The sequence below is a fragment of the Heterocephalus glaber genome, unplaced genomic scaffold, assembly GCF_053883595.1.
Source record: "Heterocephalus glaber isolate CG9 unplaced genomic scaffold, H.glaber_assembly_v1.0 deba00001509, whole genome shotgun sequence".
Classification (NCBI taxonomy): domain Eukaryota; kingdom Metazoa; phylum Chordata; class Mammalia; order Rodentia; family Bathyergidae; genus Heterocephalus; species Heterocephalus glaber.
This window is the reverse complement of record NW_028258325.1, coordinates 6,596,244-6,623,113: the sequence shown is the minus strand read 5'-3', so window position 1 is coordinate 6,623,113 and position 26,870 is coordinate 6,596,244. Positions and strand designations below refer to the sequence as shown.

The 26,870-nt window shown below is 41.5% G+C and overlaps 1 long non-coding RNA gene across 3 annotated transcripts; it reads right to left on the bottom strand.

Moving 5' to 3' along the window:
- Window positions 1–268: 268 nt before the first annotated feature.
- LOC101700277 (uncharacterized) lies at window positions 269–26,336 on the bottom strand. Of its 3 annotated transcripts, XR_015441273.1 has the most exons (7): window positions 26,132–26,336; window positions 15,306–17,842; window positions 12,458–12,608; window positions 10,874–10,993; window positions 6,613–6,718; window positions 3,159–3,228; window positions 271–1,729 (listed from the first exon to the last, which is right to left on the bottom strand). It is a non-coding gene; the product is annotated as an uncharacterized LOC101700277 (long non-coding RNA). The 3 variants fall into 3 exon arrangements; XR_002395875.2 differs by having other exon boundaries at window positions 269–1,729; window positions 10,874–12,608; XR_001183638.3 differs by lacking the exon at window positions 15,306–17,842 and having other exon boundaries at window positions 269–1,729; window positions 10,874–12,608.
- Between the last annotated feature and the right edge of the window lie 534 nt (window positions 26,337–26,870).

Below are 26,870 nucleotides of genomic sequence, written 5' to 3'. Positions count from 1 at the left end.
GCTGGAAGGAAAGGGTTAGAGGAGGGACATGGGCTACCTCACCTGCATGCGTGTTCCCAATACCTCGCAGAGCTTTTACACACCCATTAATCTATCCAGCCTTGCAGCGGGTCTGAGAAATGTACATTCACCCTGGAGACCATAAGATAGCCCCAGGAAGGGCAGAGGGGCAAGGAACCCAAGACACAACCTATCTCCTCTCTCCACATTCTTAGGACCTTGTGAAGAAAGCTAAACTACTTTGTGACTCAGTCTTCTCTTCTGTAAACGAAGTGGTACTTAATGTCAGGGTGGAGATGAGAATAAAGTAAAGTAACCCTTATTTCTAGAACAGCAGTTCATGTGGCAGCACAGTTCCCCCATGCCTCAAGAACCCACCATACCAGATGGGAGTGAGACTCACTGCATAGCCACCTTTGAGCCCTTCAGATGCAGAGATGGACCAGCCCAAGGAAGTGATTTGCACTGAGTGAAGTGAGTTTCAGGAGAGGATTGGGAGGCTGAATGGGAAGCTACCGTACAGGGAAGGGCAGAAAAAGCTCAAGGTATGAGGCCAGGCTGGGGAGTGAATGGATCAGGGCCGGCCTCCCGAAGGAGGTGATGTCTGAGCTGCATTTTACAGAATTAAGAGGCACTACACCATGAGATACGGGTGGAAAGATCATTCCATGGGTAGAGGCTAGGGAGATTGTACAAAAGAATGGCGGTCAGCTACACAAAGACGGGGACAGGGTGGAGCACAATCTGTGACTGATGGCCTGAGCATGAACTTCAGACAGCAGGTCACGATGACTCTTTCCTCATACACTTTTGGGTCTGTGCGTGGGAACTACTTTCCAGGCAGTCACTGGGAGATTCCGTCCATAAAGGGGAGGCCAAAGAGAAGCAGTGGTAACAGCAACATTTATTCATGCTTTTCCATGTGCCAAACACTGTGGTAAGTCCTTTACAAGGACTACACCATCTTTACGACAAGCATACGGGGCGTCATTGGCAGGTAGCTGCTTCCCACAGATGTCCACATCCCAATCCCCCAAACTTAGGCGTACATTACCTTGCATGAGAAAAAAGACTATGTGAATGTCATTAAAAATCTTTAGACAGGAAGATTTTCTGGATTACCGTAGGAGACCCAAGTAATTACAGGTCCTTACTAAAGAGGCAGGAGGGTCAGAGTCACAGAAGGGACTGAGGGATCGGAGACTGGGGAAGGTGGTCACCAGCCAAGGGATGCAGACAGGCCTTTAAAAACTGGGAAAGCCTGAGAAGTCATTTACTCCTGAGCCTTCCAGAAAGAATCAACTCTCTCCACTCATTTTAGAAGTCTGATGTCCAGAACTGTACGCTAATGCATTCAGGCTGTTTTAAGCCTACATTGGGAACCTAAAAATTGGGAAAATTATTACAGCAGCAATAAGAAAGTATGGGTCTGGATATAATAAAATTATATTCATTTTAGCAACAAAGAAACTAAATCTCAGAGGGGTTTACTTGTCAAAGATCAAAGATGACTGAAACAGTGTCCAATAGAGTTGTGTAATTCTCCTCTCCAGGATAGCTAAGTCTGCACAAACCCAAGATTCTCTTGGCTGAATGGAAAGTAGATTCCTGTCAATTTCTTCCACTCCCCATTCTTGGCAGCACCCTTGACATAGTAGTCCTCCCAAGCAATATGTCAACCTTCACAAAATCCACAAGAACAGAGGGTCGTCCATGCCTGCCAAAAAACCTAAAGCAGGGGAGGGAAGCACAGGTTATTAACATCGCAATGAGATTAGAGAATCTGACTTTTAAAATTAGATTGGGTGATAAAAAGCACATTCTTCATAAATATTTAACCTCTATCAGCATGGTAGTAATTAAAGAGTGGAGCAGAGTGCAGTGCTGGCAGTGGGCTGTCCTGGTTTCTGAAAGGGAAGGCTTCATTCTGCAGCTTTATCTCCCTTCCATGAGAAATAAATGATTGGCGTCCAAGAAGATGAAATACTGCACCAGGCACCAACATTTTATCTGAAATTCCCCTAAAATGATGCTTTTTAAATTGTTGAGCTCACAGTAAATCTGCCATCTATTTTAAGGCCATAATAGACGGGGAGTTATATATAGTCATCTCAAACAGACACCCATTTTCTTTTGCCATATTCATCGTCTGCAACTCTTGTGGTGGATTGGGTTCACCCAGCTCCTGAGTTGTTCATGCCCTCCCTGGGTACAGCTCTTGTTAATGCCCTTCAACATCAACTCGGACGCTATTTTGGACCAAGGGCTTTGCTTTGGTTCAAAAGTCACAAAAGCTGTAAAACAGCTTGAAGACTGCTTGCATACTGAGGCCCCCCCTCCTGCTTCTTTAAGATTCTCAGTTGTGAACATGCCTGGACAAGCATTCTAGATGATAGAAGTTGTGTAGCCCAGTAGCCTGATCTCCCAGATGGCTGGAAGCCAACCACTACTCCTGAAATTTGCCCATGTGACACCGTGCAGCCCAGAAAACCACCAGCTGTCTGCTCCCTGACTGCTGTCGCATGAGCAAGACTAGCCTAGACTAGTAGAATCACCAGCCAAAATTGCCAGTCTTCAGATTCAAGAATTAAAAAAAAACTATCAAGTCACCCAGTTTAGGTTGGCCTGGTATGAGCAACGCATAACTGACACACTTGCCAGTCCCCATTCAAGCATGCTCTTTTGTCCTGGCGAAGAAAAGTAAGAAAATAAAATCACAGTACTAAAAAGAAACAAACCCTCATATCACCCTGGTGTGAAACATCTTTGCAGGGAGAAATTTACACCATTGAAGAAAACAATGTGTTTGGCGGGCACTTGCTGTCTCTCTTGCCTACTCTCCATATAGTACTTCATCCTTACCTTCATTTTTATAGGCAGATTTATTGAAAAGGCTGCCTCCTCATGCTTTCTACCTCTTCAGTTTGTACTCTCTGCTCACTCTAGCCTGGTTTTTGCTCCCAGGACTTCATTTTTCATGTTGGGGTATTTGTTAGGATTTTATTTGGTGACAAGAAACAGAAGGCTAAATGGAATAAGCTCACAAACTAACAAATAAGGATCTGATTAGGATACAGAGTATCTTAGGGAATGCAAGAATGGAATGCAACAATCCTTTAGACATCGCTGGAACCAGATCTGGTTCTTTAAAGTCTTGCCTTTGGGTTTTTCCACATGACTGTTTCATTTCTCTCACTTGCTGCACATCCATTGTCTCTATTTCTGAACCTGCAACACAGAAAGAAATGACATCAGCCTGTAATTTCAGGGCTGTGTCACTTCAGTGCAAGAGATCAGCCAGGTGTAAACGTCAGCCCTTGATCCACATTCCTTGAGGAGCTCTTCACTTGGCCCATGGCCAGCAGAGAGGGCTGTAAGGCAGAGGAAGGGCCAGGTCTCAGAAAATCAGAAGAGCTAAGAATTGTAGTAGACACTAGGAAAGCAAAACAATCTTACTAGAGCTCTCAGCCACATACTCTTTCCATACAATTTCAGAGCTTCCCCAGCCCAACTGGCCAAATCTTCCCGCTGTAGGTCTTCATGGCAGCACTGAGTTGCAACATGATTTTCATGATTATATGTTTTATATCTGTCTATCCCATTAGCTTAGATTTACACAAAGGCAGAGATGAGTCTGTTGCTTGACTCATGTCTGACCCACGGTAAAACCTAGTAAATGTTTATAGTGATTAAATGAAGGCAATTTTAAGGTTTAGAATGAAGAAATAAACTCATGGGTCACTGCATTGTGACTGTACTGTATACTATTTATATTGTACAGTGAAGAAAAAAATGAGACATCAACATGTTAGATAATTTGCCTAAGTTTATACAACTAATGGAGGGAAAGCCTTGACTTCAATCTCCAGAATTTTACTTAAGAATCAAGGCTTCTAATTACTCTATTCTATGGATTCTCCTGAACCTCTGACACACAGTGCTGGAGGAAAAGCAGGATGAGAATCTTCCTGGAGCAATAAAAAAATAGCTGATACAGAGAATGCTGGTCATTGATCCAGAGAACAAATCACTTCCTGTTAGATAAATGTAACAAGTCTCTGACAGGATGAATACAACGCTTGTGGAGACAGACTTTCTGAATCAGCTCTTTGGTCAACATGAGAGACCCGCGGCCAGTGTGCCCAATTGAGAATTTCTTGTGTGCGTATGGAGAGCATGGCGCTAGAGTCTTTAGTTTTTACGATAGAAAGTCCCCTCTTCTGAGCCACCTTATAATCCAGTTCCCTATGAAAAAACACTTGGGAAGGAAAACTAGATGAAAGGGACTAGCAGAATTCTTTCAAAAAGCATGCTGGTTAGCACTTGCTGAAGTTGTCTAACTTCTAGATAGCTCTAGTCCAGGGTTCCATATTACACAGAGATACCTGGAATCTTCAATCTCTAATTAAAAGCAGAACTTTTCCCCTTAATAACTATATGTTCCTCATATTCCATATTCTTATGGTATCTTAAAGAATGTCATAAATAACTCTGTACCCAATGTGGAGACCTGATCAAATACCTTTAGGCATTAGTTTTGATGCACACATCCAAGACCACAAATCATCAGCTAATAGTTTAACCAATGAATTCACTAAAATACAACAAGAATTGCAGACCCCCTAGCACAGGGTAATTCATTGCCATTGCTCTCACTACTCGAGAAGTTTTTAACATCAGATACTTGTATGCTAGTAATTCAGTAAATGCACAGACAGCTGGATCAAAGCGTAAAGGGCAAACATGTGAATACCTACCTGAGCTAAGTCCTAGCTCTGCTACCTACAGGCTGTGTGACTTTATACAAGTGATTTGACCTCTAGGTGCCTCAGTTTCCCTGTTCATGTTATGGGGATATAGGTAAAGTCACTGTGATGATTAAAGGAGATCACAAAGTATGTGTTGTCTTCATAATATGTGTTAATCATCATAGAACCAATTCGTTTATTTGCATAACGTTTTCTTTTTGCAAATTACAGAAGCCCAACTTGAACTAGAATAAAAGAAGGATTTACTGTGGAAGGAGGTTTGTTAAAACTAAAACCAAAAAAAGCTAAAATGTGCGAAAGTTTGGATTCAGACATTCATGCACCATCATACATTCTTGCTGAAGACTGTATGTCTCTTTCACACTGTCTAAATGCCACAAAAATGGCCATTGTCGACTATCTTGGTTTACTTCTTTTCAATTCAAGATAGCAACCAGGCTTATCTCAGATATTAACTACCAAAAGACAGCTACATTTTCTTCTGGCCATGGTTTACGCAGATGCTCAAACTTGTGTCAAGCGTCAGGAGGTGGGATGGAATTATAACTCCCAGAATCATAGTGAATTTCCAAAAAGGGACAGACGGAAGAAATTCGATCCCAGTGCTTAAGAGTACTATGTGAAGAAAAGAGCTTTTCAGTCTTTGGTAACATCCTTGTGGCAGAAGCTAAGAGGCAGTTTCTGATTTTGTTTTACATGAGATCTCGACTATAATTAACACAGCTGACCAAGTATTTCTAGTTTTGTTCTTTGGGTGCCATTCAATGCCTAGATTCACTCGATTCTCCCCTTCTATGCCCTTGACAAATAAAGAGTTTCTCAGTGTTTTTTCCTGGCTGCCCTTCCACCACGGATTTCACAAGCCAGCCACATGCAGATGACTCCAGCTTTATACCTAGAGTTCCACACTGTCCTCTCCACCTCTCTGTTTGTGTTTTCTCCCAAGTCTCTGAAGCCAAGCGTGGCCAATGCCGAACTCAGGGCTTTAATACTGAGCTTGTACCTGACCCAGTGTTCTTCCACTCAGTCAGTTCCTGATGTGCACTGTAGAAACAGGCAAGATAGCGCATAACTGCTTCATTTGGGCTTCTATTTTATTCAGAGCCCCACTCATAGTAATTTGGAAGAGATGAGAGGGAACTCCTCGAACTCACAGTAATAACTTTATGGAAAAGATGCTATGAAATGTCAAAGAGGTGGTTCATTTAAGGTCCTTAAAATGTATTTGTTTCTTCAAAGCTGAGATGTTGGCTGCAAGTGTACATCAACATAAAAGATGTGAAATCTGGTGATTTACCTGTAGTTTGCATGTTCGTGTGAGAATTCTTACTTGAATAAATACTGGGTTGTGATGTTCAGAAGTGCTGAGGGATGTGAGCCACACAGCCAATAGTGTGGCAGGACTGAGATTCAAAGCACTGTCCACTCAGCTCAAGGGAAGAGTGAGTGTCAGAGGAGGAATTATGGAAATGTCCAAGCCATCACTGTGGCATTTCTCCAGACCTGGCACCTTGCGTAGGGAGGGAGTCTGTGGTAGGAGCTCAGAGGCTGTGTACGGAGTGAGCAGAGAGCCAGCACCTTACAAGTCCCTAAAACTCACCAGCAGCCCAGTGATGCAGTGAACATGCACACGGAGGCCCCAGCACTTGAGGTAGAAGAAGAAAGGAAAGCTGAAGTATACCTCTTTCTGGGACTGAAATTTTGATTTATAGAAAACATAAAGGCAAACAGTTTTTCATAGGAAACCCCAATATGTTATCTAAAACTGGCAAGGAAAAAAATTCCTATGTGCCTGTAGGACACCAAATGAATTTCAAGTAGGAGAAATAAAACTTGTACTTACATAGCACTATTTACATCCTGGGAGCACAGAGTCCGGTGGTATTCTGGAAATCCTCTAACTCAGCCCCTTCATTTTATATTCATCGAAATAGCTCCGAGCAGTGAAGCTGTGGGACGAATATGTGTAAAGAGGGGTCAACTGTGCCCAAGGGGATGGGACCAATGCCAGATGTCTCCTCACAGTTACCTCCCATTCCATCAGCTTGTCAGAGAGACTGGCACATTTCTGTCACATCCTGCCACATGTCTAACAAAACTGCACTCTGAAATAGTGATTTGCTTTCATTTGTCTATTTTCCCATACATAATAATAAGGAATGCATGTCCATTAAATAAACTTAGAAATTGAAAAAAGCATAATGACAGTGATGAAAGAGATGACGGCGATGATGATGATGATGATAAATCGTCCCTGGTACCATCATTCAACAAAGGTTGTCATTCCCATTTTTAGAGAGCACATTTCCTTCCACATCTTCGAACAGTAGAGGTTCAAAGGTACAGGTGAGAGTGTGGCATGGATTGGAGGCAGATGAGTTTCAAAGCCCAGCTCCACATCTAGCAGCCCTCTGACCTTGCAAATCAGTTCAGATGTCTCTGAGGCCATTAGCTCCCTCATTAGAGAGATCAGAGCCTTAACAGGCCTGTCTGACAGGGGTGTGGGAATTAAATCACCATGTGATAGTCCAGTCTGAGATTGGCAAGTTGAGGCCCTGGTCATTTTAATATAAACTTTATCCTCTGTGCTTGGAATATGTAACATTAGTTTACACTTGTGTAACAGTATAGGGAATCAGTGTTATGCGTTGAGTTGTCATTTTAGGACAAGAAATTTTCATGATGTAACATTCACATTCAAATACCATTTTCAAGGCTAAAAATAAGATATGTATAATCAAACCTCTTTGTTGACATTTAAACTCTTAAAATTTTTGCAATTATAAATAATGTTTTGATGAATATGTTTATATGTACTCTCATTTTGAGGATATATTTCATGAATAAAACTATTGAATTAAATATGTGGATATTTATAAAACTTATGATACATATTTCCAGATTGGTTCCCCAAGAGGTTGCAACAATTTATACAAAAATTAGCAATGCATGAGATTTTGTCATCTTTTAATATACTTGGAAGCATGCTGTACTGACTTTTCAAAAAAAGTTTTCAAATTTGATATTTAAGAGATGAGACTTCATTGCAATGATTTTAATTTTGCAGGACTGATGATTGGGGGGCTTGAACAGCTCCCTGTTGCTTTACAAGCAAATGCATCTCCACCATGGAATAGTTATTCTCTTCTCATTTACATGTGGTTATTTGAGTTTTATGTTTATTGATATGTTTGAGGTGTTTATTATTGATAACAACCTCCTGTCATATTTGCTGCAAATTTGATTTCTCAGTACTAAGTTTTCATGGTCTACCTAGAATCTCCACAGACAGCTTTGTAATGGTAGGCAAAGTCAGCAAAAGAGCAAGTAAGAGAAAATCCTCAGCCAGGAGTGATGGTGCATGTGTGACCTCTGCTTTCTGGGAGGCTGAAGCAGTAAGGTCACAAGTTTGAGAGCAGCCTAGGTAACTTAGCAACTTATCAAGACACTGTCTCAAAGTGAAAGAAAAAAAAAAAAGAAAAATTGAAAAAGGGCTGGGGATGTAGCTCAGTGTCAAAGCCCTGGAATCAATCCCCAGTACCACTCACACACAAAAAGTCAGTATTCTGTAACCTAATTTTGAAAGTGACATCCATATCTTTGCCATATTCTATTGGCCAGAAGTGAATCCTTGGCTTAGGTCTAGTTCATTGCAAAGAGGGTGGATTGCACAAGCAATGAGAACCAGGAGCTGGAGATCATTGGGTTCCATCCAAGAAGCTGCCTACTCCAGGGGCTTTTGACTGACTAAATAATTCCAACTATAGCTTTCATTTCAATTAATCTGCTACATTAATTACCATCTGAGAAAAAAGTTCATTTTCGAAAAAGACTTCAAAGTTTGGACATCTTGGTATAAGAAGGCAGTCGCTGGATGTTTGACCTTGTATTGTTCCTGTAGAGCTCCTGGGCTGAACACAGTGTTTGCAAACCACACCAGACACAGAGGCTAAATTGTCCGGAAGTCACAGCTGACCAGGGTTCCTCTTTGCACATGCGCAGCCCCATCTCCCAAAATCTCTAACAGTACACTGTTGAAAAGTGACGCATAAAGTGTCAGTGTATGTAAAGTAAAGACTTGATATTTTCTTCCCCAAGCCTCAAACCAGAGCTGGATTGTACTTCATTAGTGAAGAATTAACTCTCTGCCTCTTTCATTTCTTTTGAAATAGAGAATCGAAAGATCAAGGAGTCGCTGCAGCTTTCAGAAGTTTGCAATCCACCACTCCATAAGCACTACAGCAAATGACTCTAATAGGTTCAGGGAGCTCTTCGAAACTGAATGCTTTATTTCACCTTCAAGGAGAAAGAAATGGAGTCAATGATCCCCTCTTGCAACAATAGACATTTCCTGTTGCACCCATTTGGAAGGAAAAACTGAAAGAAGTGTTAAGTGAGAATCCACAAGTGCTTGGAATGGACTACCAAAGTTAGGTGTTAATGAGTTTTCTAAGTGTCTCTGCCATTATCATAGTCATACTGTCATGAGGCACATGTCCTCTACCAAACCCAGAGATCCAACTCCAGAATTTTTCCTGAAACCGAGGAGGCTGTGTTTAGGAATAATGAAAACAACTTGAATTGAGTAAGAAAATCCGTCCAATGGAGGGGATGTAGTATGGGCTTAGACTTCTGACCCAGAGTTGAATCTGGTTCCTCCTCTCCAAGTTTATTCTCTGTGCAACTTTGGAAATCCACTTTTCTGACTCTGTCTCCATACCCAGAAAGGACAACATTTCGCTCATATATTTTTCCATTCATTCATTTGACACATATTTACTGAGAATGCACCAGACATTATTTTTTTTTTGCTAGAGCTATGGTAGTAAATAAAACAATATCTTAGTAACTAAATCTAAGTAACCAGATGGATAAACAAAACAGAAGCAATATGTGATAAATGAGGATGATTTGAGAGCCTGGTGGTCAAGGAAAACTCAAAGGAACCAAGTAATGCTTAGACTTTACAGATGGGGAGACTGAGGCCAGGAGCGGAGATATAATTGGTCTGAGGTAGCACAATTTGATTTCAGCCCAGGATACCCCACCGCAGTTAATTAGGATGCTCGCCAGTGACGTGCTAGTCTCTGACCTGTGTAGCTGACGATATTTAAGTCCTGGCATTTGTGAATTCAGCTGTTTTCAGGTTTTGCAACCAATGAAAGCCTGGCCTGGAAATCTCTTGACTCCAGGATAAGCATTTCCTTCTTCTGAGAGTTCTGATGACTCCCATGGCCTGCACAGCCACAGACCAGGGCCTGCAGGGAACAGCGAGTGCGGACGAGTGGGAGGAATTAGCTGTGACTGAAGGTGAAGGCAAGAGAGCCCTGAAGCCCCCGCCATGCCATCCACTCTCATTCTAACGCTCAGACCTGCTTCAGCCTCTCCCCTGCTCGCCTGCTCCCTCTGCCATCAGAAGATTCCTTGCACACAGAGGAGGCCCCTTGGCCTGGCTCCTGTTCACCACCACAGTTTTTATGTTCACCATTCCTCTTCCCATACTCTGGAAAAACTGAGCCAGTTGCCATTTGAAAAACATGCTACGCCCCACATCCCCTGGAGCCTCTAAGTCTAACAATTGTTCCATGTGGCTGCAATATTCCCATCTCTCATCAACTGAACCCCAACACTTGTGGATCCGATGAGCGTCTGCTTTCACGCTCCACCTCTGGCTGGGCTACAAGGACTCCCACTCTGCAGGCTGCTGCTCGGCCAAGGGAGGAGCTGTCTCGGGCAGGAAGAGTCTGGAATTCACCATGTGCCTGGAAATCACTTCTCCTTGCTCTGTGGTCCTGAATAGTCCATTGATTTCTCAGGAAGCAACTTCGATATGGAAGGTGCTTGGTTGCTTATCGTATTTCATTATTTCTTTTCCCTTTGGGGGGTTACATTTCCCTGGAATTTTTTTTTAATACTTCATAAAATAGAGGATGTAACTAAGAAGGTTTAGAACCAAATTTTACTTTTTGAGAAATTGAGCTAACTATGAATCCCCCACCCACTTGGGTAATAAATAAATTCAAATTCTTTCCACAGTCAACAGCTTTGCGATGACAGCAAACAAGCGGTGTTGGAGGCAAAACATCATGAGGCTTCTCACTGACCTCTGGAATGAGAAGCTCATCCTAGGGCAGCCATGCTGCTCTTCCTCTCAAGGGCATTGGAATCAGGGTCAAAGCACCTTCACCCCTGTGAGCTGCATTCCTCTTGCCCTAGACTGGGGGCTCAGGCAGAAAATCAGAAGCATTAGCATGCAAGGTCAGCAGTCTCTGCAGAAGCTCAGCTTTGCCTTTGAAAGTGCAAGAATAAAGCCCAGGATGGGATACACCCAAGACCCACTTGTTTAAACCCAGGCAGTGGAGGGTAGCAACTTGCTCATTGCGGCAATCAGAATGATCATGATAGTAATGCAAAGCGATATGGCAGACCTACGGTGCGTGAGAGACTGCAGATCATTTTCTTATGTCTTCTTAAATGTCATGCTGTCTCTGCGGACTTGATATTATTAAGACCACTGCATGGATCAGTCACACAGCTATGTTGATCATAGGTAGACCCAGGCAGTCCAATTTAAAGAGCTATAACCCATGGATACATTGTTTCCTTGGAAAGCAGTGAGGAGAGGGTTACACCCTTCGATCTTGGACCAGATGCCTGGCTGCCTTTGAATACATAGTCTGCTAGTCATTTGCTGTGTGACTTCAAGCAAGCCATTAAATTATCTTTCTTAGTGTTCTCATCTATAAAATGGAGATTGATTTATCCATGCACTCTATACCTTTCTATCAAGGGCCTACTGTATTCTAAGGGCTGAAAACATAGTGTTTCCAGTCGGTGGCAGGTTCTTTTGTGAAGTGCAGCTCTGGGCTTTGAGCTCTAATGCCCCTCAGGCCTCAGTGTTACAGCTTTGGGAGCTGCTGCTGCTACTAGATATCAGTCAATGCAGGATGCCACTGGCTGACTTGTCACAGGTCTCTTTAAGACTAACAGCTCCTGGCGTTTACTGCTTTGTCTTTTAAAACGACCATTCTGTCCACACTACTCAGGAGAAGAATCCTGAATGGATTTACAGGACCTTCTGAGCCCAGAGTAGCCAAGAAATAGATCAGGAGCAGAGTTGCAGGGCCATCGGAACAGGGCTTCATTGGAACAAGACCTGTGCTGTAGTTCAGGGGAATCGGTCAGTACACAAGGGGGAGCCCTCCTAGACCAACCCAACAAGCGTGAAAGGACAGCTGCTTATGCAGCAGCTGCAGACCTGTGGTTCATCCAAGCCCAGGCCTACGACTGTTCTGAGTTCAGACCTGTGAGTGGTCCAAATTCAAATCTGCTCACTGGTCCACACTGGAGCCTCTCTCTAGGTCCAAATCGGTCTAAATGCAAACCTTCCTCCCGAGCCTACTTATTGGTGAATTCCCCTGTACTGTTCAGTTGAAATTCAAGCTCACTGTGGTCAGAGTGGATACCTCCCGAGGTGGGGCAGGGGACTCTGGAGAGCTGCGGCTGTCATGGGAGTGGTTCCAGGGGACATTCACAGATTCACAGTCCCCCACTGTTTGATTGACAGCTTTTACATCTCCATGAAAACACTGAGGCCAAAGCAGAGAATCTTCAGGAGGGCTAGCTGTGTTAATCACAGCTAATTGGGGTTTGGGGAGGTTGGGGTTGTTCGCAAGGGGCCTCGGTACCTCTCTGATCCCTGCTGCATTCAAGGAGGTTTCCTCATAGCTTCTTCAGAGGCAGCAGCTCAGGAGCAGCAGAAGAGCAGTTGGCACCTGTTCTCTGAGCTGCACTTCCTGTCCAGACAGCCGTCTTCCACATGGTGCCACAATTTGGCTGCTGCAGAGAGAAGAGGGCAAAGTCAAGGGCTTCTTATGTCTTAATGGGAAAGAACAAAAGAGACCGTACTTCCCGCACTGCTGGATTTGACCCTGTCTGCTTTGGAGGCATGACAGAAAACAAATAAATTCATACGCAAATGATATTACACAATACATAGTTGCAAAATACATGTTAGTATTTGGGGAAAAATTGAGCAAGGAAGAGGGTTGAAATTGTAGGGAGGTGTAGAAAGGAGTGTTGCAATTTCATAGACAATATTCGGGGAAGGCCTTGTCCTGGGAGGGTGACATCTAAGCAGTGGCCTAAGGGGGTTTCGAAATAAGTCACCCAGAGATCTGTGGGAGCAGCTGTCTAGGCAGGAGGAGCAGCAAATGCACTGGAGCACACTGGCACGTGGAGGACAGCAGGGGAGGCCCGTGCTCAGTAAGAAAGGGGACAGGGCTGGGAAAATAAGACAGAGTTAGGCTCAAGACGGGTCATGACCTAGTCGGCTCTGCAGCAATGGGTTTGGAAGACAGCAGACCACTGGAGGGTTTGAAAGGACCACTGACACAGCGTAACTTACTTTCAAAGAATCATTCTAGCTCTTGAGTGGAAAGTGGATGGTAGGCATGGGAATAAGCTCAGGAGGCGGGTTGTAACCAAAAGACAATAGCTTGCATGGGGAGGGTGGCCAGGGAGCTGTGCTGTGGCCAAGTTCTAGATGTATACCAATCATCGAAAGCACTTCTTGAATTGAGCAAAGGTTAAATGAGTTCCCATGTGTAAAACACTTCTGACAGTGTTCTAAGTAAGGGTCAGTGGGGTTTCTCCTGCAGATGTTAGCCTGTTATCTTTGGTAGCTCACTATGGATTTTTCTATGACCAACCAATGGCTTGTCTTTCCTCCCTCTTTCCCTTTCTTTTTTCCTGCTTCTCCTTTTCTTGCCTCTTCCTTTCTTCATGCAGTCACGGATCTATTCAAAACCACATTTTTATAAAATTTAGTCATGTGGGGTCTGCAGTCAAGCAGACTTAGATTGAAACTCCAGTTATGCCATTTAACAACCATGTTAACTTGGATCAGATTAAAGTTCTCAACTTCTCAGAGCCTTAGTACCCTCATCCCTAAACTGAGCACAAAAATAGTATCTACTGTAGGGGATTTATTTGGAGATTGAGACAATTAATTGAAAACTCTTATCCTAGTGCCTGATGCTACACATTCTTAATAAAATCTTGTGTTTTTTGGTACCGGGGATCAAACTTGGGACCTAGCACTTTCGAGGCAGGTGAAGGTACTACTGAGCTAAATCCCCAGCCCAAAATCTTATTTTTATTATTAATTATATTTGCAAACCTGTATTTCCACTAATATGCATTATATGATATATAGAGAGGTTACAAAATATATGCACATAGCTGTAGCTCTCCAGTAGGTCCTAATCTAGATGATCTTGGAAGCAGCACAGAGCATGAACAAACGCAGGGTACAGAAAAGCACAGCACAAGCCAACAGGGCATGCGTCAGTCTTCACTCAGGGGGAACTAATGAGACATGAATGCAAAACAGACTCCCGGGAGGAAGTGGTCTTTCAACCTAACCCTAAGGGATTAGTAAAAGTTATTAGGGGCATTTGGAAGCTAGAGAGGTTTCTCATCAGCCTTTACCCAAAAGAAGCAACATGAACAGAGATCCTGAAGCAGGATAGACTAGGACCCAGAGACTGGAAGCCGATCTAAGTTAAAATGCTAGAGGATCCCTTCAACAATCAGGTAGTGGTTAAGCCGGAGAAATTAATAAAACATTTTAAACTCACATGAAGGTGCATTGCTTCTATCACAATTATTCTGTTTGGCCTCAGAAGAAACTCATGGCCATGGCGCCTGTCTTAACTAATGGCCTAATGATGAGGTCAATCAGAGGCAAGAAGAATGAATTCAGCGCTCACCTCACAGACAGCCTCTCCCCATGTGCTCCCCACTCCTGCAGCTCCTGTCACTCTAACAGGGCAGGGAATCTCAGTCTGTGACAGCTCCTTCTCCTGGCTCTCTCCAGGCAAGTGCGCGCACACACACGCAAGCACACGCACACACACGCAAGCACACGCACACACACGCAAGCACACACATCCTCCGTGGACTACACACAGGATTATGTCAGCCCCACCTCTCTTTCTGTTCCTGTCTCTGCCCAGCCCTTTGTGGTACCATGAGTGTATCCTCATCCGTGTTTCTGACATGACTCGTGAAGATGGTTTCAACACAATCCATCCTCCTGCCCTTCTGCTCCCAGGACAGGTCAGTAGTAGAGGATCATTGTTATCAGATTGATCTGTTTTTTTATCGGATTGATCTTTAAAAGCAAGGTCTGAAAATGTCAATAAAAGGTTTGATAGTAAGTACTGCAGGTTTTGCAGTCTGTGGTCCATGCTGCAACTGTTCAGCTCGGGCTTTATAGCGTAAAAGCAGCTGTAGAAAATGCATAAGCAAATGTCTGAGCTGTGTTCCAATTGCACTTTACTAAATGGGCCGAAAGATTTGCCTCTTTTCTTAAGCAAAACTCTAAGTATTACCCTAAAACTCTTTCCCTCACCTTCCAGAGTAATGCTTTTAGTCTACAAATGAATGCACTCCATTCCTCCTCTCCCTACTCTTTGGTTGCTTTTCCTGTAGGGGCACCACCCTCTTACTGCAGGGCTACCAGCTTTATACCTTGCTAAATGTTCTGTCTTCTTGCATCTGATGTGAGTGCTTCTCCTGCCAAAGCTGGCTTGGTTAAAAAAAGTCTTACTGATCTTTCAGGCTCTTCTCTGACAATGACTCTATCTCAAAAAAGGCAGGAGTCCAACTGGGCTCAGAAAAACATGTTAGATATCAATGTTCCTACTGCTAGGGTTCAATCGGACAGAAACTTTTGTCTGGTTTACAGAGACATCAAGACCTCTGCTCTGGACTATAAACTTTCCACTCTTCATCCCACGAAGAAGTGGGGTGACCACTTCCTCTGGAATCTGGGCAGCCTCTGTAGTTACGTGGATCACAGAATATGGCAGAAGTGAGTCCAGGTCAGTCTGTAATCTCAGGCTCACCATCCTGGTACCTTCACATTCTGCTCCCTGGGCCTCTCTCTGGGAGCCCCGGAAAATGAAGGGTCTGGCTATTTCAGGCCAGTTGTACTAGCGAGGTGGGATGTTGGTGCTGAGGTCAGCAGTCTCAGGGGAGCCCAGCCTTCTGCCCTAGGAGGCATCAGACTTGGGAGTAAAGTTTCGTTGCATCCTGCACATTAGCCCACCCATCAGCCAAATCCATGTGAACAACACCCATCCGCAGCACATGCTGCTGAAGTATCATCCGATAAGGCCCTGGTTACAAAATCATGCAGGAAAAGAAAATAGCTGTTTCTATAAGCTGTTGCATGTTGGAGTAGTTCATATGACAATAAATACACAGAACATTGTCTATCGGTGAGATGAGTCTCCTCAATTCTTTTCCCATGCCACTCCACATTGCCACATATTTTCCTGTTGTTCTTCCTTGGTCAACAATGTTCTTCTGTTGTTAATACTCCCATACATTTTTCCCTTTGTTACCTATTAAAAATCTGTATTTATCCATTCTTTTCAGTTATCCTGTTGATGTCCTGAATCAATTCAGAACACCTACCCTTCGAGGTAGTCATTTCAACATTGAGGAAGAGCCACAAGTTGCACAGCACCAGATCTGGTGCATGATGTGGTTGAGGATGCACTGTCAGGCTTTTAGTTGACATAAATTGCTGTCAACATTTGAATTAATTCAGGACACTGAGACAGCCAGAAAAAAGATATTCACAAAGTGGGACTTCCAGAACTGCTTCAGAAAGTGGCACGAATGATGGTATAAGTTATGTTTGAAGTAAGGGATAGGATTTTGAGAAGGATTAATAGCTATGTGTGTGTTACTGTAATAAATTTTTAATTTGAATATTCACTGTATTTTTCTGTATAATAGAAATCAACTCCTATAATAGCATAACCCCTGTGAATCCTTTCCTGATTCTTCTACGCAGTTATTTACTAATGTTTTGAAGATCTCAAGGCACGTGGCTTACAGGTTATTCATGGTTGTGGTTGACGTATTTTGAGAATTTTCCTTCAATGTGGTTTTCTTCTCCTATGGGCTGTGTTTTCCTCAGGGACAGGAATCATGTCTTACTCATCCAGGCAGCTTTGTTCTCAGTGTGGTTGTTGGTATTTAGAGTTACGTAATAAATATCTACTGAATGAGTGAATGTAAAAGCTGGGATTTGCACTCTGGCAGTTGATGTAACTGGCTTAAGTTGTTGAAGGAAATCTGTTCTTTTCCTGGAAAATCTAATTCAAACTTTCTCATTTCTCGTCTCAAAAGAAAACCTAAACGTGGTATTTCCGATCTATAATGTATTTTAAGAAGGAAGATGGTGGTCAGATTTTGCTGTGATAAGGAATAAACCCTAAATCTCATTGTGGCTTATGTCACAGTCCAGGGGAGATCAGGTAACCTTGCCGGGCAGCTTTTCTCCAGTGGTGCCGAAGGTGTAAGGACTCCTATTTTGTAGCTCTCACTGTGTTGGAGTCCCTTCTTTCCAGGCAAGCAGATACAAGAAGCATGGACAAGGTAGACTTGTACCAGCAGTCATGCTCCAGATAGAGCGATTCATCACTCCTCACTGGCAAGCACTGAATTGCACGCTCTCCACCTAGAACAAAGAAGCTTGGGAAATGTAGTCTTTCTGTGCATCCAGGAAGCAGAAAGTTGTGGCGAATATACACTGCCTCTGTTGCAGAGACTGTGCTAGTTGACTTTTGATGACAAACAAACCATCCTAACACCTGATGGTTCATCTTTTTTCTGACAGTCAATTGAGTGATTCTTCAGCCAGGGGTGCCAGCTGGGGCTTGATGGTCTAGCAAGGTGATTTCCCAATTTAAACCCACCCCCTTACTGTGTGTGGTCACTTGGCAATGTCTAGTTATAATACCTACTGTCATAGCTGGGGGATTTTATAAGAATCAATCCAGGAGTGCTGCTAATCATCATACAATGCACAGCACAAGCACCTACATAAAGAATCATTTGACCCAAAATGTTCATAATGGAAAGGTGAAGAAATTCAGGCATCGCTGGCTGCTCAGTCTGGGGAGACTCAGCTGAGGAGCCCTGCTTCTTTTCCATGCAGTCTTCCATCTTCTAGGAGGTGACCTTCACATTTACATGGTTGTTTCAGAGTTCTAAAGAGCAACAAATGAGAGCGAGTTCAATGTAAGCATCATTAGGCTGATATCTGGATCTGTTTGTCAGTTCCCACATGCCAAACCATTTCATTTTTGGGGGAGAGCTGAAAATATGTCTGTTTTTGCAAGCTAAAACAAACTCGTGTGTGATATCTGGATGTTAGTTCCATACTATATTCTCAAACTCAATTTAATGAATACCTGTGAAAATTCAAAGCATAACAACAACGTGCTCCCCTTTACACAAAACTTTCAGTGACTTGCAGTGGTTCAGACTGTGGACTATGGTGTCCAATGGCCTGGGTTCAAATTTTGCCTTCATAACTTTCTACTGAGTATTGGGTAAATAGCACCACCTCTCTGTACTTCTGTTTCCTCATCTGTAAAGCAGAAATAATGATGATAATGAATCTTAGTAGGGTTCAAGCAAGATAATGCATGTACAACTGTAGGATACAGCTACTATATAGCTGTACATGAATTCTATAGGCTGCAGTAAGAGCTCAAAAAATGCCATCAGTTAATCATGGGTAGGCACTACTATTGCTATGGTTTTTGGAAGAGAATACACATGTCCTTTTTTAATGTGGCAGGATTTTTTTCTCTTATCCCATTCTGCACCAGATTGTAAAGGTACAAGTGGCAATGGTGAGTCTTTCCGTTCAGCTTTTTTATGATATGAATGCTGACCCATGATTCTCATTCAAACCTTTGTGACCCTGAGAAAAGATAACTAAAATGTACCACAGGCACCATCATCTGCCCAAGAGCCAGTCAAGTGGATGAGGGTTAAATGTGTGCTCCATCATGTGAGAGGATGACAGAGATACAGTGAGTGAGTTACAGTGAGCTTGTTTTACTAAGTGTAAGGAGAAACACTGAACAGTCATGGAATTCTTCATACAAGCAAGCTATGGGCTGCTCTTGCATCTTAAACTGGTTTCGCAGAAGGAGCCTATATTAGGCGCTTGCCCATACTCAGACAGAAAACTGGACACCCACAACTTAAAGGGGGAGAGGTTTGATCTGGCTCAGTTTCTGTTGGGTTCAGCTCAAGGTTGGTGGCTCCAATCAAAAGTGGCATGGAAGAGGGGCACTGAAAAGGAAAGCTGATCAACCTGTGGCAGCCAGGAAGCAGAAAGAAGAAAGAAGCTGAACTGGGAACAAAAATAGACCCTTCCAAATCACGTTCCCAGTGGCCTCCCTCCAGTCAGGCCCCTTCTCCAACAGCACAGTCAAGTATGAACTCTCAGATAATCCAATCACTCTCCAAATCCATAAGACTTTTGGGGGACATTTTATTTTATTTTATTTTATTTTTTATTTTTAAAATTCTTATATTGGTACCTTTTAGGTATACAGTGTGGTTACATTTATCATTGGGTGCTTGTACCTGTATATGATGTATCTTGGTTCTTATTTTTTTCCCCATTACCTGTGCACCCTTCACCCCTCCACCCTTCCCTATTTACATAGACTTTGTTTCCATTTTTTTTCTTTTCTCATAATTTTTCCTTTCTCTTCTTTCCTTTTCCCTTTCCCTCCCACCACCCCTATACCTTTGGACATTTTCCTATTTCAAATTATCAATCATTCATTTCAATCATTTTAATCCTTATTTACACTTTCAGTTTCTCACACTAGAGAAACTATTCGGTATTTACACGTCTGTCCTATTTATTTCACTTAAGAGTATGGCCTCAATATGCATTCATTTAGCTATAAATGTCTCTAGTTTCTCATTCTTTATGGCTGAGTAGTACTCCATTTTATAAAAACACCACATCTTCTTTATCGAGTTTCCAGTTGATGGGCACTTGGTCTGTTTCCAAGCTTTAGCAATTACAAACAGGGCAGCTATAAACATGGGTGCACATATATCGCTGTGGTATGATTCTTTTAATTCTTTTGGGAAGATCCCCAGCAGGGGTACAGCTGGGTCAAATGGGACCTCTAACCCTGGTTCTTTGAGGTATCTCCATACTGATTTCCACAGTGGTTGCACCAGTCTGCACTCCCACCAACAATGGAGAAGGGTTCCTTTCTCCCCACACCTCCGCCAGCATTTGTTATTGGTTGATTTCTTGATACAAGCCACTCTTTCTGGAGTGAGGTGGAATCTCAGTGTTGTTTTCATCTGCATCTCTCAAATGACCAGTGATGTTGAACATTTTTTCATGTTTATTTGCTGCTTTTACTTCTTTGTCTGAGAAATGTCTGTTCATTCCAGATGCCCATTTTTGAATTGGGTCTTTGAATTTGGGCAGTCTCATTTTTTCGAGTCCTTTATATATTCTAGATAGCAGACCTTTTCTGAGATACAGTTGCTAAAAACTTTTTCCCACATTTTAGGTTGTCTCTTAGCTCTGTTGGTGGTTTCTCTTGCAGTGCAGAAGCTTTTTAATATGATGAGATCCCAGTTGTTGATTATTCGTGCTAGTTCCCGTGCTACTGGGGTTTTGTTCATAAAGTCTTTTCCTATGCCAATGTCTCATGAGTTCTACCTAACTTATCTTCCAGCAAGTTTACTGTTTCTGTCTTAATATTTAGATCTTTAATGCACTTTGATCTTAGTTTAGTGCATGGTTATAGGTATGGGTCTAGTTTTAATTTTTAGCAGGTTGAAATCCAGTTTTTCCAACACCATTTATTAAAGAGGCTATCTTTTCTCCAGTGAGGGTGGTTGGCTCCTTTGTCAAAGATGAGGTGGCTGAGTATGTCTGGAGTTGTTTCTGCATCTTCTAATCTATTCCACTGATCCTTGGGTCTGTTTCTTTGCCAGTACCATGCTGTTTTTATCACAGTAGCTTTGTAGTATAGTTTCAAGTTGGAGATTGTGATACCCCCAGCCATATCTCTGTTGCCTAAAATGCCTGTTGCTATTCTAGGTCTCTTCTGGTTCCAAATGAATTTTTAGATTGTTTTTTCTAGTTCTGTGAAGTATATTGTTGGAATTTCAATTGGGATTGCATTAAATCTATATAGTAGTTTTGGAAGTACAGTCAATTTCACTATATTGGTTCTTCCTACCCAGGAACAAGGGATATCTTTCCATTTCTTATATCCTTGGTCTCCTTTTACAGAGTGTTTGAGTTTTCAGTGTAGAGGTCTTATGCTTCCTTTGTGAGGTTGATTCCTAGATATTTCTTTTTTTTGGATGCTATTGTAAAAGGAATTGTTTCCCTAATTTCTCTCTCAATGAGTCTGCTATTTGTGTATGAGAAGGCTATTGTTTTTTGAGTGTTGACCTTATATCTAGCTACTCTACTGAATCTATCAATTAGGTCTAGAAGTGTTTTGGCTGAGTTTTTTGGGGTCTTCTATGTAAAGTATCATATCATCAGCAAATAATGACAGTTTAATTTCTTTCTTTCCTGTCTTTATTCCTTTTCTTTCTTTCTTTTTTCTAATTGCTGTGGCTAATATTTCCAGAACTACATTGAACAGGAGTGGTGAGAGTGGGCATTCTTGTCTTCTTCCTGATTTTAGCATGAAAGTTTTCAGTTTTTGATGATTTAGTAGGATGTTGGCTGTTGGTTTTTCACAAACAGCCTTAATCAGGTTGAGATAAAGACCTTCTATTCCAATTTTCTGTAGGGTTTTTATCATGAATGGGTGTTGGATTTTGACAAGTGCCTTTTCTGTATCTATTGAGATGATCATATGGTTTTTGTCCTTGATTCTGTTAATATAGTGTATTACATTTATTGATTTATGAATGTTGAACCATCCTTGTATCCCTGGGATAAATCTGACTTGATCAGGGTGTATGATCTTCTTGATGACCCTCTGTACTCTGTTTGCCAGTATCCTGTTAAGCATTCTTGCATCCATGTTCATTAGGGATATTGGTCTGAAGTTCTCTTTTTGGGTCGGGTCTTTCTCTGGTTCTGGAATCAAAGCAACACTTGCCTCCAGGGATGAATTTGGAAGCTTTGCTTCCTTTTCAATTTCCCTGACGAGTCCAAAGAGTAATGGCAATAGTTCTTCTTTAAATGTCTTGTAGAATTCAGCAGTGAAGCCAGCAGGACCTGGGCTTTACTTTGTTGTCAAATTTTTTATTACATTTTCAATTTTCCTCATTGTAATTGGGGTGTTTAGAATTTTTATATTTTCTTCATTTAACTTTGGCAATTCATATGTATCTAGGAATCTGTCCATTTCTTCTGTGTTTTCCATTTTATTAGAGTACAGGTTCTCAAATAGGTATTGATGATCCTCTGGATTTCTGCTGGTTCTGTTGTGACTTCACCTTTTTCATTCTTAATTGCATGGATTTGAGCTTTTTCTTTCCTTTTTTGATAAGGTTGGCTAAAGGTTTATTGATTTTATTTATTCTTTTGAAAAACCAACTCTTTGATTCATTAATTTTTTTGTATTTTTATCTTAGTCTCCATTGCTTTGATTTCTGGTCTGATCTTTATAATTTCCTTTCTTGCATGAGCTTTGCGTTTGTTATACTCCTCCCTTTCTAGGAGCTTGAGGTTCTGCACTAGGTTGTTTATCTGTGTTCTCTCTGTTTTCCCAACATGGGCATTCACTGCTATGAATTTTCCGCATAGAACTGCTTTCATTGTGACCCATAGATTCCTTTATGTTGTACTGACATTATCATTTACTTGTAGAAATTGTCTAATTTCTTCTTTAATTTCCTCTGTGACCCAATGGTTGTTCAGGAGGGTGTTATTCAATTTCCATGTGTTTGTGGGAGTTTTGTGGTTTCCTGTTATTGACCTCCAATTTTATTGCACTATAGTCGATAATATGCAGGGGTGACTTCAATTCTTTTACATTTACTTAGACATGTCCTATGAACTAGCATGTTGTCCACTTTGGAGAATGACCTGTGTGCAGCCAAAAAGATGTGCATTCTGATTTTGTGGGGTGGAACACTCTATAAACATCTATCAAGTCCGTCTGTTCAATACCTTGGCTCAGTTCTAAAATTTCGTTGTTAATTTTTTGTCTAGATAATCTGTCTATTTGTGACAGTGGGGTATCGAAGTCTGGGGGACATTTTAGATCTTAACCATAGCACAGCCATTGATATGATGATTTATGTATCAGTGAAACACAGAGAAATGAGAAACAGGACGAGTAAGGAAAGAAGCCACAGAAGTGTGTCATGTTGAGTACAAGAAAGCAACCTGGGAGGTAACATTGGGTTAATCTTTCTAAGGATCCTTGGCAATTGGGGAACAGGAGGTGGAGTATTTGAAGCTCTGGACTCCTCATTGGATAATCTATGGGGAGAGGATGGCAGACATCCCATGTACTTGTGGGTTTTTGTGCAGTCAGTGGGGGACTGAGAGCCTGAGGGAAGCCCTTCAATCGCAGCTGTTGGGAACAGAAGTGTATTGGAAGCTGGTGGATACACAAATAGTAAGGGGTGTGTGGAATTGTCAAGAGAACCCCACTATCACCAACTCGGCCTTGTTTATAATGACATCAAGCTTGTGGAAATCCAAGCAGTAACTGCCACCAAAGATGCAGTGGGTCCCTCAATTCTTGCTGCAACTCTGAGAGTCATGTAATAGAGGCTTCCTTGGGAATGGGGGCTTGGTTTAGATTAGGGTTTGTGTTGGCCACCTTTGAAAGCAAAGTACTGGGAGCCAAAGAAGAAAGGGGGAGGTTAAATTATCTTTGTATGCAAACAACATGACCTATGTATAGAAAAAAAAAAACAACCCTGTTGGGGGAGGGCATAAATGAATTCAATAAGATTGTAGCATACAAATTAAAATACAAAAATCAGTGGATTTTTAACACATCATAACAGAATTGTTGAGAAAGAGATCAAGAAATTAAGCCCATTTAAAATGGTGACCAGAACTAAGGTAACCAGGAGTAAATTTAACCAATGGAAAGAATCATATTTACAAGGAAAAAAAGTTGCAGAGCATTTTATGAAAAAAATTAAGAGAAAACACATACACAAAAATAGAAAGACATCCTATATGGATGGATTGAAAGAATTAATATTGTTTAAATTTTCATACCACCCAAAGTGATCTGCAGTTTTAGTGCAATTCTTATAAAAATATCAATGATATTCTTCACAGAAGTAGAAAAAAACTGCCAAAATTACTATGAAACTACAAATTACCACAAATGGCCAAAGTAATCCTCAGCAAAAAGGAGTAAAGCTGAGGGCACTATATTACCTGACTTTAAAAGAAACAAACCATGCCATTAACATGTTGCCTAACAAACATAACACATAGACAAAGGAACACAGAGGCAAATCCAAGTGATGACACTCAACTAGATTTTTGACGAAATTAGTAATACACATCGGAGGAAGAAAATTCTCTTGGGTAAATGGTGTTGGGAAAACTGGATATCCACGTGCAGAAGGAACTAAACTGCTCTCTTAACATATACAAAAATTGACAATGGTTCAAGCCATAAATGTCAGACTTTGAAACTACAAGAAGAAAATATAGGAGAAATAATTGAGGACATTGGTCTTGCCGAAAATTTTATGGGCATAACTCCCAATAGTACATGCAGCAAAAGCAAAAATTAACAAATGGGACTATAGCAAATTAAAGTACTTCTCTACAGCAAGGAAAGCTATCAACAGAGTGCAGAGACAACCTATAGAAAGGGAGAAAATATTTAGAAACTATTCATCTAATAAGGGAATGATTCATATTGAAGAATACAGTGATGCCTTGGTTCATGAACTGGTTGCAACCAGAATCGTAGTACAAATTTTGTGACCAGAATCATGGGGAGGATTAAGTTCATGAACTGAGGTACCACTGTGTATGAAAATATGGAAGGAACTCAACTACATCAAAAAAATTTGCTTTTTTAAAAAAGCAAAATGACCCAAATAGATATTTCTCAAAAGATAATATACCAATGGCAAATAAGTACATAAAAAGATGCTTAACATTACTGTCTGGAAAATGCAAACAAAAAACACAGTGAGATACCATCTCACTCTAACTAGAATAGCGATTATCAAAAAAATAAAACAGTGAGCACTAGTGAGGATGCAGATGAAGGGGCACTCAAATACAGTTAGTAGGAAAGTAAATTAATACAACCTTTCTTAAAAACTATATAGTGGATCCTCAGAAACTGTAAATAGAATTCTTACACAATTCAGCAATCCTACTGCTATCTATATATCAACAGGAATTGAAGTTAGTATCTCAAGGAGACATCTGCATTCCCATGTTTATTGCAATACTGTTCCCAATAGCCAAGAGATGGAAACAACTGAGGTGTTCATGGATAGATGAATGGATAAAGAAAACGTAGTAGTGTATAGATGGAATATTATACAGCCATAAAAATAATAGAATTCTGTCATTTGTAGCAACCTTGATGGAAGCTGAGGACATTATATTAAGTAAAATATGTCAGGCACAAAAAAACAAATACTGAAATACTACATGTTCTGACTCATTTGTGGAGGGTAAAAAGTGGATCTCAAAGAAGTAGAGAATGTAACAGTGGTTACCAGAGACCTAGATGTGTATGGACAGGAAGGGATACATAGGAAAAGGTTAATGTGTTCATGGATACAACTTGGATGGCAGGAGAAATAACTTCTAATGTTCCATAGCATAGTAGGATCACTATGGTTCAAAGCAATTAATTGTGTGCTTCAAAGTGGCCAGAAGAAAGGATGCTTGTTGCATCCAACATAAAGAAATGATATGCCAGAAGTGATAAATATACCCATTACCCTGACCTAGTCATTACACATTGTACATACATATGGAAATGTCATACTGTGACAAGTGTATGTGCTAACTAAATATACAAATATTATAAATAAATAAACCATTGAGCTTAAAAAGAACTTCCCCTCAACCATGTACGCCTGGTATCTAATCGCCCCCTGTCCATCCGGGTCTTCTCTATGGTTCAGCAAGCTCGGGCTTCAGACTGGGCTTTAGTTCCTGCTTCACACCCTTTTGGCTAAAGAATATTGAGCAAATTGCCCAAAACCCTTGTTTTTCAGTTCCATCATCTGTCCAATAGAGCCAATAACACACCTTGCATCTAATAAGATTCATATCGGTTTCACAGTATTGTTTATACCAGTACTGCCTGCATTCTTTAATTCCCAATGTCAAACTACAGAAATTAAATCATCTCTCAAGTCATGGGCTCTTTCTCTGGAATAATTTCTAATATAACATTTTATATGGAAAATGAGATAAGGCCAGATAGAGTACAGAATAATAAGAGATCAGAAGCAGTATCATGTTTGTCCTGGCTGTTGCCATTGATTCTACTTCCTCCCTGACCTTAATAAGTTACCTGTGCTGCCTGGACCTCATCTCTCTCTGTTACAGAAGACGAACACAGGGTGTAGGTCACAGGTCTCCCCCAGCTCCATCTGCCGTTGACCCTAGGAGGTAGAGATGAGAGACAAGCATTCGGTCCTGGAAGTCTCAGCACAGTGGTAGGAACTGTAGCTGGCTTTCACTGCCCACAGCAGGAAGTGAGCCCTGCTCATTGGAGCCTGACGCCTAACGGGACTTGTAGTATCTGGTTGCTGGTTGAACATAGAATTTATTTATTTGTTTTGTAAGGTTATTCCAATACTGGGGCTCAGAATTTGGAAATGATTAACAGAATGATAATTATAATGCTTGAGAGGGGCTGAGCCTGTGAAGGAGGAAAAGCAGTCACAAATCAAGCAGAATATCATGCAGTGAGCCGCTCTTCCCACGAATGCTGGAAGGTTACAATGCCACTGCTGAATAGCTCTTTGAAATACTTCACTAAATTACTCTGTTGGGTACCCCTTATTAAGCAATCTGCTTCAGAAAGTTCTTTATTCTCCAGGACTGTCAGAGTCTCACAATTTCATTATGCTGGGGGGTTTGGGGCTGTCTCTTTTGAGAGATTTATCTGCCTGGCGAGTAGCCCATATTCCCTTCCTTGTTGGGCCTTGATAAGTATCCCCGATTGAAGGGAAAACAATTTGTGCAACTCTCTCAGTCAACTGGAAGCTGAACTGTGGGACTGAACAAAGTTCCATCCTACAGTGCCA